Consider the following 6,635-nt stretch of genomic DNA (forward strand, 5'->3'; position numbering starts at 1 on the left):
CCTAAGCCTTTTTGCATCAGACCGACCTGCCAACTAAATGTTGATCCACACTCTTTAAAAAAAAGAAATGAAAGGCAACATGGTATAACCATACCTCGGCAAAATCACGAGTGCTCACTCAGGCTCACTCACAAAAGTTTGGTCAACCTACGGGCTCACTCAAACTCACACTCACAGAGGCCTGGGCTCACACAAACTCATGAACTCAAACTCACTTGGACTCACTCAAACTCACTAGCATACCTCGGCAAAATCACGAGCGCTCTCAGGCTCACTCACAAAATTTGGTCAACCTACGGGCTCAAGCTCACACAGGCCTGGGCTCACTCGAACTCAGGAACTCACTCACTTAGGCTCACAACTTGGGCTCACTCAAACTCACTAGTCCTCTGTGGTCAACCACTCATTACCACTCACTCAGACTCATCTGGGCTTACTCACTCATTTCAATTCGCGAATCATTTGGACTCACTCGCTCATTTCGACTCACGACTCTGCGGGGCTCTCATTTGTACTCACGACTCATCTCGGCTCACTTATTTTGACTCGCAACTCCGCTGGGTTCACTCATTTCGAATCACCTGGACTCATTTCAGCTCACGACTCATTTGGATTCACTCTATTTCGACTCGCGACTCATCTGGGCTCATTCATTTCGACTCACGTAGACTCACTCACTCATTTCGACTCACTACTCATCTAGGCTCAATATTTTCATCTCACAAGCCACGACTCATCTTTGCTCATTCATTTGGGCTCCCTCGCCCATCTCATGACTCAGCCAGACTCACCATGACTCACGACTCCTATAAGCTCACACATCAGACAGCTGAATATGTAGTATGCCCAACCACCCATGTCACACACTTAAAGGAGCATTTAAATGCAGGCTAAATTGAGAGGCCTCTACTTCTCGTACTTTTTTACAGTTTTTACTAATACTGTACAATTCACTAACGACTATGAGCAACCTTACAGATCACAGATAAACTCTTCTGTGGTTGTTTCAATACTTTTGCCCTATGGCCTTCTTTTGTTTCTATTCTGTTCTGCCCTTTGTCTAGAATAAGCGTTATTATCAAATTTTAGAATTGAGCTTTTTCAGCGTTTAAAACATCTGCTACACCCTTCATTTTGCACTATTCGGGTGGTTTTGACCTCAGCAGAATCGTCTCTTTCGTGTGCGCAGCTGGCCTAGCTCAAGCACTCCGTTCCGCGGCACTATTAGTCTTCTACGTAGAAAGAATTCATGTTTTCACACTGATTCGAATGTACTTACATTCTCTGTATTTTTGTTTAGCCACGTTGTCAGGGTTGCATATTATGCAGTTTTCTAATCTAGACTTCATGAACACGAGTAAAAATTGTCGCTCCCAATGTGTGATCAGCCACAAAAACGACTAGGGTCCAAGATTCAAGAAAGCTGAATGTTCTGGTTTATCACGGTCACACATACACACTTGTGCAGCGATGCGGCGTGCGTACAGCCTCCACAAGGAAAGAGAGGCTCGCCTAAGAGAACAGGCGCTCTAGTTCACAACAGATATGTTTATTGCAGTATTCCTCTAGCGAAACAATCAATCACCTTGCTTCGTGGACGTTGAGCAAGCAAGGAGCCACGGCGCGCTCAAGAGGATATGGACACAAACCACTATAGAAGGCGGGTTCCCCTCAGCCGTGCTGTCTCTTTTGCGGTGTCCACGGGGCCAGATCATACAGCGCGAGCAGGCAATCAAGGCACGGTACGCGTGCCAGACTCGAAGATCACTGGACCCGTACAGGCGAACCCGAGTATCCACTTGTCCTAATGGACCCCAGTTTCCGTTGTCAGAAGAGGAATGGACCTGGCGCCCGAAAGCGCCTTGTCCCAGAATCACACGTAAGCCATCGGCCCTCCATCACTCATAATACACCCGCCCCCCCCCCCCCCCTCTGGGTTAAGGGGGAACAGGGTACAGATTTTTGATACTGGGCGAAGGCGCTTTCCGGGCACGGGTGGCCGTCGTAAGGTTTGTCTGGCGAACAACAGGAAGCGTACGTATCTTCCGCTGTCAAGGAGGAATCTATCTGGGCATCCCTCTTGCACACGCCCCAAAAGCAGTGTCTGAAATTCCACCATAATGGTCCAGTAGAAATGGTTCACTATGCTGTCGGGGCAGAGCTGCAGGCTGCAGCCCAGTGACATGCTTAACCACTTGCGTGCTTAACCAAGTGCGTCGCGGTAGACTGGCGAGCGGTCGCAAAGGGCAGCGGTGGCATACTTGGAAAAATTACTCTTGGAAAGCAACTAAATTAAAAGGCTGGTTACTCTCCTAAAGATTATACAAATGCAATAAAATTACATCACTAATTACAGCTCGCATAAAGTTATACTACTGCAATATGGTATGATGTGGTATAGTATTGTATGTATTTCTATAATATTTTATGGCACGGTATGGTATGATGTTGTATGATATGGTAATGGCGGTTCATTGTTCCTAAGCGACACACAGGCTGCGAGTAGGAATCGAAGAGTCTTCAGTCTAAATAAAAAAACAAACACAACAAAAGTACGCCAACTGATGTTTTTTTTTATATCATTAACATTGATATGCATTACACATCACAGCTAGCTGGTTATTGAGTACTAGAGACTTTGCCACTAGAGCAATAAAAAAACTAAATGCACGAGCCAGCGGTTCGGTGAGATAGTAAGATCATAGGACTGAGTAGTGCAATTGTGCGTTTAGAGTGGTATTGAGTCCCTGCTCCGGGAACTCGAGCACAGCCAGCTTGGGCCGTTGCTTGGCTGTCTTCCCAACGTATGTAACGACACTGACAATATAATTAACTGTAACAAGTTGCCGCTAACGCTAAATGCGCAATCGTCACGAAAAATTGTCATTACCTGCGTTAGATTGCATACAGCAGCCCTGCTATCCAGCCGTGAAATTTAAGAACAAAAGAAACTGAAAAGTGAAATGGACAAAAAACACGCCAGGTCTTTGGATGGTCGTCCTGAGACCGAAAAAGCGCATGGGGCAAGCAGATAGAAATGGCGTTGATGATGGATTTCACATATTTGCTCCGCCGAAGTTTGAGGGCAGCACGTTATGTTTAGGCGTTCGCATTTTTGCTTTGCCTAAAAGGCGGTGGTGGCATTGTCGGAAAGTTTACTGACAACTGATGTTCGGGGTCTGTGAAACTGGTTATTTTTGTGCATGCCTACGAGTGAAGTGTGAGAGCAGTGCTCATGTTTGTAGCTTTTTGCCTTGCTTTGCCTTATTTCTGCTATCGCTAAGCTGTGGAAAAGGTGGGAAGGTCGACGATTGGCTCAAAAAGAATGGGAGAGGGGGCGGAGCGCCACCCAAATCTCCTCCTTCAAGAGTGGCCCATACCACCCCTGCACAATCGTTTTCATTGTTGTGGAAAAATCTATGGGGTGCGTCAGTCCTCCCCAGGCCAACAAGCCGTGTATTAAGAATTGTAATACCTGCAAACCAGAAAATCTCTGTACAGGGTAACAGCAGCACTATTCGCACCCCAGATAACCATAGTATATAACTTCACAGTCGTCTTTCGCTGAAAAGCAGACCATGCCTCCTGGTAACTTTTTAAGAACTTTGTGCATAGTTTGAAAACAGTCTCAGTTCTACTTCGGAACGTGTAGCCTGGTAAACGAGCTCTAGTGGAATAATCACCACTACACCCCTTGAAAGGCCTAACAACAACAGATTATATGTATAGCTCCCTGGCTCCTGTGAAAGTTTAGCGGCAGTTCTATCGGAGTCATCACATGATGTGCGGCCTTCTAGCTCCCTTTGAATGAGCAACTTGTAGAATTACAAGAAAGCTTATGGGAAGGTCTCTTCCAACTAAAAACCCTCGTTCATGGACCCGGTTTTCACTTCCTGCTCTGCTGACTGAAGCGCTTTGGCGCTGCAGCTGAGTCAGTCGCCCTCCACTGTATCCTTCATCGAAAAGGTTAGGGGGGCTGCCCCAACGGTAACCACCAGCTTTCGAGAGAGATAGTAAAGGGATGTTGTCGAACGGTTACACAGATGCATTCCCTTGACAAGTACCTGTTTCGACCCGCTCCTCGCGTTAGCACCCCTGGTCAACAGTTTCCTTCCAACAGTTTCTCTCTCACAAAGAAAAAGTGCCAACCCCCCACTCCCTTTTTGAACAAGAATGAGAGATTGCTGTATAGTAGTAGTAGTAGTAGTAGTAGTAGTAGTAGTAGTAGTAGTAGTAGTAGTAGTAGTAGTAGTAGTAGTAGTAGTAGTAGTAGTAGTAGTAGTAGTAGTAGTAGTGGTGGTGGTTTATTAAAAAAAACGAGGGATCTTGGTTGGAAAATTTTAGAGTGCGCTCGATATTCTGCAAGTTGTCCATTTTCTTTTCCTGTATTTCTAATCCTCCCTATGAAGCTTTTACTTTTTTCATAGTTGCTTCCTTGAATGGTGCAATGAGCAGTGGTTCTCCTGAAAAAAATTCACGTGGTTGCGCTTTCCTGCGCGTGGCAGATGTGTATGCATATAACTCGCCCCTAGTTTTCGAAAGCTTAGCATCCGTTTGATTCCTTTTTAACGCCAAAGCGTTAAGGCTCCTATGCAGCGGAAAACTCTGCTTGTGCTGCACAATACCCACGTAACGCGTGACGTCAAATGCGTTTGTCTGGAATGCAAATTATTGAAAACTGGACTTGTATTGTGAATTAAAGGTGGACCCGCATGACTCCAACAGCTTGACTTTATGAAATAACTGATTTTATTTAACAAAAAAATTTTCTAAATTTTAGTCTCGATTTAGACACACAGCACTTGGGTCGCCAGTCAGGCACGCTACCGGGTAAGCCACGTGGGCACATTTTTTTTTTAAAGCAAGGTGTTGGATCGATGTTGTTGTTCAGCAGATAATTTTTTTTAGAAAGTTTAGTACGAGGTATCTCACTACTGCGGGCAGAGGAACAAAGGCGCCCATTTCCTTCTATTTCCTTCCTAGCCTCCACTTCAGTGCTAGAGAACATAGGCAGCAATCTTCCTTTCTATGCTGTACCATTGTACTCTTTCGACGGCTCTCTCGGAACCATCTTGAAGTAAACTGGCAACATTCCCGAGTTAAGTCAGAAGAAGAAACTTTCCTCTTTTCGTTTCCATAAGGAATGCGAGAGTGTCGTCTGGGAATGAGATTTTTTCGTTGGAAAGGATGCCTTGCGGAGAAGCTCACTTACAGATTTCTGCAAAGGGTGGATTCTGCTGAAATGTTTAGTTTTCTGACAAAAGTTCCCTCCACTACGCATTGTGGGCAAGGGTCGTTGTTAAAGGATTTGCCGTACAATAGGATCACCTCGCTCGTGTGGGGGCGACGTGATGCGGTCGCCATCCAGTTGCGTGCCATGGTTGCCTGCATGGGCGTGACATACAAATGACGTGACTAGAATAAGTTTTACAGGAACGGCGGTGAAATGCTATGGTATTCGTAACTGGATAGCGCGTAATCGGAGGGGGACAGGGGGTGGAGACTAAATTTTTGGGTTCGTACCTTAAGTGCACTGCGCTTGTAAACACCGATGAGAGTTGGAGCCGATTGCAGGGAGTAAGATGTTCGAGTCACTTGTAAATTATTTGCAAATAAAATCGCCTTGATGGTATGACAGAACGATTTGCTTCTGTTTTAGAAAGGTTAAACGTCCCAAACCAACTCAGGCTATGAGGGACGCCGTAGTGAAGGGCTCCGTAAATGCCTTCGGCAGCACAAGTTGCCATTCAAGCACATTGAAGGCCGCCACACTGGAAACGTTCGTCGAAGAGCTGACATCACGGCGAATCCGCGAGTCACAGGTTGGCGCGGTCATTTGCGACAATGCCTCTAACATGAGGAAAGCTTTCGACATGGCGATAAACTTTCCAGATGATTGGGTTCACAGAGCGTCTGGCCAAGCCCACTGCGATGGGGAGGACTGGGCAGCTGAGGAGGAAACAGGTCCTGCAGAAAGTGCAGAAGCAGAAACGCTTCATTCCTTCAACAGGGTGAGGTGTGCAGTGCACACACTGCAACTTGCAGTGAATAAAGCACTGCGCGAAGACAAGGCGGCAGACAGAACAGTCACACTGGTCAGCGCCATTGTGAAGTTGTTCAGACGGTCGTGTTTTTGGACTGAACGCCTGCAGAAGCAATGCCACAGAGACCTTGTTGCACTGACGGGCACACGCTGGAACTCGCTGGTGGCTGCGCTCAAGCGTCTATCCGAGGTAAGTAAACGCAATGGTGCCGTGATTGCCAGCATGCTCTTGTAAATTATTTCCGGAAGCATACCGACAAGCTTGAAACACGATGGCCGCGATGACGGTACGCTTCCAGTGGAAGGAACCTCTCAGTGAACATAGGCAACATGGATATACGCTCCGAATTTTACTGAATATAGAACGTTCAGGAGCTATACTCAAGAAAACGCATAATACAATTTTTGTGCCTCGAGCAGTACTCATTTGCCTGGTTCCTTAATGTGTGCTAGATATTCGTTCAGTCATTATGTCAGCTAAAATCGATGGCTCTGAATAATTGTAACTTTTCCCCATTAAGACTGCCTAAAAGAGAACTCACTAATTTCGGTGTTCAACATACGACATTACCACTTTACGGTAAGTAGGACA

This window comes from Amblyomma americanum, chromosome 1, assembly GCF_052857255.1.
Source record: "Amblyomma americanum isolate KBUSLIRL-KWMA chromosome 1, ASM5285725v1, whole genome shotgun sequence".
NCBI classification, from domain to species: domain Eukaryota; kingdom Metazoa; phylum Arthropoda; class Arachnida; order Ixodida; family Ixodidae; genus Amblyomma; species Amblyomma americanum.